This window comes from Ciona robusta, chromosome 3, assembly GCF_009617815.1.
Source record: "Ciona robusta chromosome 3, ASM961781v2".
Lineage (NCBI taxonomy): Eukaryota > Metazoa > Chordata > Ascidiacea > Phlebobranchia > Cionidae > Ciona > Ciona robusta.
This window is the reverse complement of record NC_143237.1, coordinates 9,021,675-9,029,523: the sequence shown is the minus strand read 5'-3', so window position 1 is coordinate 9,029,523 and position 7,849 is coordinate 9,021,675. Positions and strand designations below refer to the sequence as shown.

Sequence of the window (7,849 nt, the reverse complement as noted above, 5' to 3'; positions counted from 1 at the left end):
TATGGCAAAAAGCAACAAATTCTAAAGTCTGTCTTATTTTTCTATAATGTCTTTAACAAAATTGATTTTATTGTTCTCACTTTGACAATTTTAGTGTTTTGTATCCAGCGAGTACTATATATTATTTGTCATAATCAAATTCGGGTTGTTTGTCGAGGCCTACTGTTCGGACAAAGCTAAACGGATGGTTTTACTTACTCGGATTTATTATTGATCCTAATCAATTAGACTCGACGTTCGCTTGTTCTGACCTAGATGGCTAAACGACACAGCCTGTTACTGATTTATCGCTTCCATTGTATTGTTGTGATCGTTCAAAACACACCATTGGAAAAATACCATGCGCGGATCAATTCGGCTAAATAAAGTGACCATTTTACTATTTCCGAAACTGTTATGTCACTCTGACGAACATTTATTATTTTTTTGTGGAATTGTTTTACAAAAGGTCTAGGTAATTTGCTAGTTATACATTTTAACCACGAAAACAGGTCCCCTTTTTTCAGGGAATTTACAAAACGTTTATAATATAGAAAGTATTACACCAGAAATGTTTCGGATTTTTTTCGTTTTTATGATTTTTAAGTCACAAGATCGGAAAAGTACCAACTGGTTAACGATTTCTGACTTTTTGCGACTGTGAGAAAATATTATAACTTGCATCTTTTTCTCCCTACGTCGTTAAAAATACCACAGAAAATATTGCGCTGTATTCCTGCTAAAAAGTTCATGTTTATTGCTAGTGTTAAAGTATATACACACACGCCGGCTCTTGTCCCATTTTTGGACAGGTTCATGTAGCGGTTACAGAAAACACACTTCATATCTAACCAGTTGGGTAAACTGGTAAATTATCGGTGATATTTATCGCACCTTCCTCTGTCCTTATTAAAAAACACTTTTTTTATATACAGTATACTTTTGGTTTAAAATATTTCGCTCTTTTTCTGAATTTAATCTTTGCAGTTTCTCGAACTATTAATTTAGTTACCAGCTCATAAATACCAACTAGCATCTTAACTCCGCAATAAACCTCCTTTGAACTGGTTAAACTACAACCTAGGATGAATTTGTTTTAAATACACAATATTTCTGACGCATTTTGGGATTAAAATTCCGAAACATTCTCTTTAAAATAACACTGAACTTTTCTCGACGTTATTGCCTTAACATTGCAACAGGAGTTTGACTGTATAGTCTGTAACCTGTTGTGTCTCGCCTTACGAATAAGCGGTTGATTTCAATTAGCAATTCGCGACACTATAGTATAAAGCGAGGTGAGGAAAAAACGTTTCCATTTTACGCGTTCGACCAGACGCCCTATAACTTCTCCCAAACTGCCAATGGGTCAATCTGGCGCGATTGGTAAGCCCGAAATTAAGCTAAAGAAATTATAATTTTATCGAAGGAAAACCGCGCTTGAAGCTACTTAAAACCACGGGATCCTGAGGCAGTCTTGTGCTCTGACTAAGCGACTATTTTTACGGTTGTTCGACTACTGTAGTGAAATTCTGAGGCGGTGTGCGGCTCCGACTGTATGGGCTAATGCTCTATATGCAGGTCGATTCAGGGCTGTTTTGTAGCTTTATATACATAACCATGATTTGCATTTTCCTCACGTGCTCAAGTTTAGGCAGTGCACGGTAAAGAATTTGCCAAGATTATAACACATACCCCAATGAAATTCCCAGCCTAAACAACCGGCGATCAAACAGCTACACGTTTCCCGGGTAAAGCGATTCGCGTGAAGTGTTTATCTCAATAAAACTCATTACCGTGGTGTGGCTGATTGCAAGCATCTAAACAGCGGTGTCGATGCGCTTTATACAAGTATGCACGATCTTGATGCCCACCACCAAAAACGTGCCCCACAACTTTTCTCGCTGCACGATTTGTTTGTCAAATTCGTAAATAACCACACGCTGGAATTTTAACGTTTCGCACCGCGTAATAATGGCCTAAAGATGTCATTAAAAGCAGCCAGAAATAGCGCATTCAAAAGTCACCACAGCATGAGATAAAAATAATCATATACGCACATTACTGTTTAGTATTTTTACGAACTTTCTCATAATGCTCTCTCATTGCCATCCCATGACCATGAGAAACCCGAGTTATTTTTATTACGGGCGATTTATAACTTCCGCGCGAGTACAATTTCTGCGAAGTTATAGTGACTTGCAGTCACCTGTGTTATGGTTTATACATGCGACTTATATAAGAGCGATGGTACGGCCATGTGACTACTGTTTGGGATTTACTATATTTAGCATTGAATGAACCGAAATATATCGATATGCACATAAACGAAATGTGCCAGCCAGGAATCGTGACTATGATGTGCTAGTTGTCTAACTGCCAGCAGTTCGCTTGTTTAGGGTCTGGAAATAGCTGGGAAATTGAACCCATGTGCTTTGACACGCTGTACGAAAATACGTAGAAGCAGGGCGCAAATATACGGTAACTGGTCGTTGATGGTAGCAGTCTACACGCCGAACTCAGCGGGGATTGATTTCGTTTTAATTCCCGCTACCAAGCTTCCGTAGTCGGGCGGGCTGGCCGTAACAAAAACAGCGAAATTCTAAGAAAGCTCTCGGCACGGCACGTTAATAACATAACAAGTGGCTGAATGTGAAACGTTTGATGGTTAATGACATATTGTCGCACATATTAATTGCTCTCTGCTTAGCTTCGCGGTCAAGTGCTTCTATAGCCGGGAATGGGTATAATTGCAAGAGCGCTGCGCCAATAATTATAAGTGTCGGTTGGGTCAAGCTAGCTTCAAAGGAGCGGGAGAAGTAAAAAATGATTGATGTTGTGGTGTGAAAATGACCGATAAAACGATCACCGGAATTTAGGGGCCGCTGCATGCGTCACTATAGCCAAAGCAATTGTGTTCGTTTCCGCTTTTCATTTAGGTTTGAATTGCGATTCTTTATGTTTTTGTCACAACTAATTGTTTATTATGACGTAGCATCGATGTCATTGGCTTTTTTTCTTACGTCATAAGCGAGTGAGCGAATGGACTTTGCTCGCATTCGGATCGAACTGCTCTCTGCCAAGTTCTATGCGCGGGTTGTGACGTCACAGAGCCTATTGTAGTGCAATACAAACGCGCATCACGGAAGGCGGGGACGATTTAGGAAGTTTCTATACACGCCTAGCCCTTCCGCTTTCGTAAGTTATGGTCAAAAGTGACCTTAAACGTGGACGCACTAAGCGCCTAATCATCAACGATAATCGATCGTTCACAACTCAGTACGCACGTCAGAAATCATTGGGCGGATTTGTGCGCGTCAATTGGCTGCCGGTATTTATAGATTCGGCGCGCTAACAAAATGTAAATTGATTGGAATGTATGATATGACCCTTTCACGCGGAAATGCCAACTACTAGGTGAAATTTATTTGTTCAGGTTTATTTCGTTACGCATATGTAAGAGCGCGAACTCACGCGAGTAATATAGTCAACTTGCAAACAAAAGAGATAACGATTTCACTTCAGCTGGATTGGGTATCGCCCGCTTGTGTGTCGGGTGCCTTTCACTAACTATAGTTGTCACTAAACACTTTTGTAACTGTAGCCGTATACGCCCAAGTGGGCTCGGCACTTAAAACAAGTTTAAAGAAGACCGCCCAGTTACGAGTCTATTGTTTGCCTGCTTCTTAAGCATCTGATACGTAATGTAGCTATACTGCCAAATACGTGTTTGTTGTCTTCCGCAAAATCTGATTAATATGTTTGCACGATAATTGAATACACTCACTTAACTTTGACAGATTGACACGTCACACCCCATGTTCGCTTCCGCATTTGTTTTTAGGTGTTTGTATTTAAGCTTGGTCGTAATCGGTTATTTTTAATTCAACACCTGTTCGTCGCGCGGTTCCCGCGGGTTACAATGTCTTTACTCAAGCCATTTATAAGTGTGTAGAGGTATGTAGCCTGTGACATACTTTTTTTTAATGAATACAACGACTGTTCTTTTAAATTGTATCAGAGTTGTTCGGGTTCCTATAACGATTCAAACCAAACATTCCATCGTTGCTAAACCACAATGAGCAAAACAGAAATACAAACCGTATGCGCGGTCAAAAATAAAAGCTCGGCCCTGTCATCTCCGCTTCGGCAACAAAGATCCCGCGTCGACCGTTAACTGCTTTGGATGAAAGGAGTCTTTCTTGGCGACGCAGAACATGCTACCGAGGTGTGTTGAATAGACCAGCGGAGGAGACTGGAAAGGGCCGAACATGAAATCGGGCACTGGAACAACACCAGAACATGGTAGACTGGATTCAGGTAACCGAGCTAAGCCAACGTTTCCCAGAGTTCGAACATGGTGACATTTTGGAATGCGGGAACGACCGTAAAGTTGTAGAACCTGGGATGAAGCTGGTAAACATTTTCTAATGTAGCTTCCGCACAAGCCCTCCTTTGTGTGTGTCCTTGTATTCCTAATTGAAGGATGATGCTTTAACGTTTACAGCCGATTTCTTGTGTTAAACCAACATTCGCCTTTATCACTCCAAATGTCGAGCTGTTACGTTACTTGTAAGGCCGTGTATGCATGTGTAGCGAGTTACATCACTATAGATGGGTCTGTTTTACATGTGTCAACGTCATTGTACTATGAATCAACACCTTTAGCCTAGCATGACAGTCTTTTATTATCACACACCGCCACCAATTGCATTGTTACTAAACAAGAAAGTTTATACTGTAACAAAATGTCGCCTTTGAAGAGATACTCTCAATTAAACGTAAAGTAAAATCGGTACTAAAGGTAGAAAATTATATTGGTGTTGTAAGCACTACCGTTTCTCACCTCCTAAAACAGCGAGGTGGGGAAGATGAGTGAGGATACCGTTTTATAATTCTTTGAATTTTTTTGGGACAAGAAAATAGAAGGATAAAGTGTTTCATCTTCCCCCACTCTACTATATGTTAAAGAACTTCGTGTATAATTTATAGGTTACAGTGAAAGCTCACAATAAAATAAGAGCAATATAGGCATACCGGAAGTATTGCTTCTAACCGCTGCGTGCTGGTCTTAACAGTTTCCTGTATTGATTAGCGAACAGGTAAACCCACATTACGGCGTCACACGAAGCGTTAGAGCTAAGCAGGTCGTCCGATAATTTCTGCTGAAGTGCAAGGGCTCGAATTTGGTTTTTGATTGCTTGTCGTTTTAATCCTCTGAATTTCGCTGCCCTGTTGAGACCAATCAAGGAAAGGAAAGATTCGCGTCAAAGTGATTGCTTCTCTATGCAAATTTCACTTGTAAAAATGAAAGCTGAAAGGATGTGAGTTACTGTCAACTTCATGGTAAGGCGTGGGTACAGCAAGAAGCTGGCAACGGCTGGCTTGTTCAAACGATGGGTTAAAAGAAGGAAATTTCACGCCATTGAAAGGCGTGCCCCGAGTTACCCTGTTTCGTTGCTGTTTGTCCGATGTGGGAGCGCCTGTCGCAATACGCTCCCGTGACGCCGCTAATACATTCTTAGGGTCAATATCTGCATGCTTTAAAGCGTAGTTTGAATCAGTAATGAATTTCCAAAACACGCAGCTTTCTCTCACAGCCTCACAGCGTAATATTATGCCCGCTCCCTACGGGTTTCGAGGACACACAAGTATGCAACATAAATGAAGTTCTCACACTTTTCATACCGACCTTTAATACGCCATGACAAACGAATGCTATCAATCATACCCGATTTGCAGCTAGTTAATATTGAAAAAAATTCCAGACTTAACTTCCATAAGATCCAATATTAATTAAATTGTGGAAAGTATACAGCCAGGCTTTGGGACAGCCTGCTGAAAGACAACCCACGGCGCGCTGAAGCCCGAAAAAGGCAATATAAATTACAGTGGGATAGGGCATGGTATTTTTGATCGTGCATGGTAGAATTTATGGTCTTTACCCAGGAATCAATGTCAACCACGCGCAACTACTTTACCCAACCCGACGTTGCTGTCAATTAACGCGCACCCAACGATCCGAAACCGAATCGGCAATTAGTGTCGCCTCCGAAGAAGTAATCTCTGACAAGAGGATCGATCCGACCGGGAAGCTACGAATATGACTCCAAACGGTTAATGAAATCGCTCGCTTTGACAAATCGCCTTCGCTGCCGCGATCGATGGTGGCCAACAAGATCAAAATGCTTGAAATGGCATTTTAAAACCGCTAGTGGGCAGTGTAAGTTCGTAAAAACCGAGTCCCGTTAAGCCTTTATATTGCCAACAACTCTACCCTTGGTTTGACGTGAACACAGCCGCAGATTAATCGGATCTGCATTATTGCCTGACGGGCCTCACAAGTTGACGAAACAAAGAAATCAACAAAGTAAGCCGCGATCGCGTGAAGGCATTTCGTCGCAGGGTTTCGTTTGGCCGCCAATCGGCCTAGTGTTTATCGTGGTTGGTACATTTCTCCTGCACTTGCCAAGCACTATCGCGTGCGTATCCCCGCTTGTTTACAGCCTTGTAGACAGCGACCGCTCGCCGCATGCATCGTACGATCTGCGGTGACGGCCTTTCTCGCATCGGCCATCGTCGCTATTGGTTTATATTTATTGCCAGTCATGCTCCCCCTATTTGCAAAATATATCCAGTCTGGATGGGTTAGAGGTTGTTTGATTCACATTTAATAATTTAAAAACTGGACCAGTTTTACACAATTGGTTAAGTGAGGGCAGTAAAGCAGGTATTTTCCATTTATACAACGAAAAGTTTCGAACCTCACATTTTAATCTTTTTGCGTCGCTCCGGATAGTGCAAATCATCAATAATAATATTATTTACGGTATATACCTTCAATTTGTGCATTTACAACTAAAAGCGTCGATTACTCATATAAGTAGTACTTAATTTGTTAAAAAGATATGTCCATGTCCATTAAAGCGTGCTGTCATAATCTCCAGCCGTTTGTTGACTTTGTAAAGGTTTGTCTTGCAATTAGCGTCGAATCGAGCAGCTTCAATCTGGTTTATACCGGATCCTATTTGGAGAAAGGAAAGCCATTTATAATCCCGCTCGGAAGTCATGTTAAAATCCCGGATCTGAACAGATTCGATACACAAGTAATGTCTCATAGGCAAATATATGCCAAGCAAACAACAAACTTACCCGGCTTCCGATTTTAATTGATAATTAATCGATTTAAATAAATGGTAAACTTTATAAAACTTGCGGCCAGTAACCCCTCGGCGCAATAAAATCATTATACACACTACATCAGTATAAGGATTTCGTTAAACGTTTGACTTTTTGTTATAGAATAAAACTTTAGCTTTATAAAACAACCGCAAATTAAACGCTTTGAATTTTCGCCAGCCATACATTGTGTCAGTGTGTCTGTTTATTGCAGTCTGAGTGACAAGACAGATGAAGCCGCCTTCAAAAGCTATCTCATTTCAATTAAGAGTTTCACGCCCATAGGGGTGACGGAGAGTAAAATGGACACCCATTGTCGACCCATTGTGATGGCACCATCACCTTTGTCGGGACCACTGACTGGGTAATTGCAGACGGCTCTTTGAAACATTATGAAAGCGGTGAGAATAGCGAGACTGTAGATCTATCACAACGCCCGCTTTAGTTGCGGCTTTCTCTCGCCGACGACAAAAGTTTGCCGTTTTTTGCGTCGCTCAACGAAAACCTCACGGGTTTGTTTACTAAACATCGACGTCGCCAGCGCAGCCTCTTTGCCACTTTCTCTCTTGTTTCCATGGGCGTTAACGAAAGGTGGCCGACTTCCTGCCCATTGGAATATGTCTGTTGGTTGCGTCAACACTATGTGTAAATTCACCGGGAAATTGATCTATTTTGCGGGAAATAGCCGAAG

The 7,849-nt window shown here is 41.4% G+C and overlaps 1 long non-coding RNA gene across 1 annotated transcript; it reads right to left on the bottom strand.

Annotated features, from left to right (window-relative positions):
• Window positions 1-6,656: 6,656 nt before the first annotated feature.
• Window positions 6,657-7,429, bottom strand: LOC149739006 (uncharacterized). The gene is made up of 2 exons (XR_016384550.1): window positions 7,132-7,429; window positions 6,657-7,003 (listed from the first exon to the last, which is right to left on the bottom strand). It is a non-coding gene; the product is annotated as an uncharacterized LOC149739006 (long non-coding RNA).
• Between the last annotated feature and the right edge of the window lie 420 nt (window positions 7,430-7,849).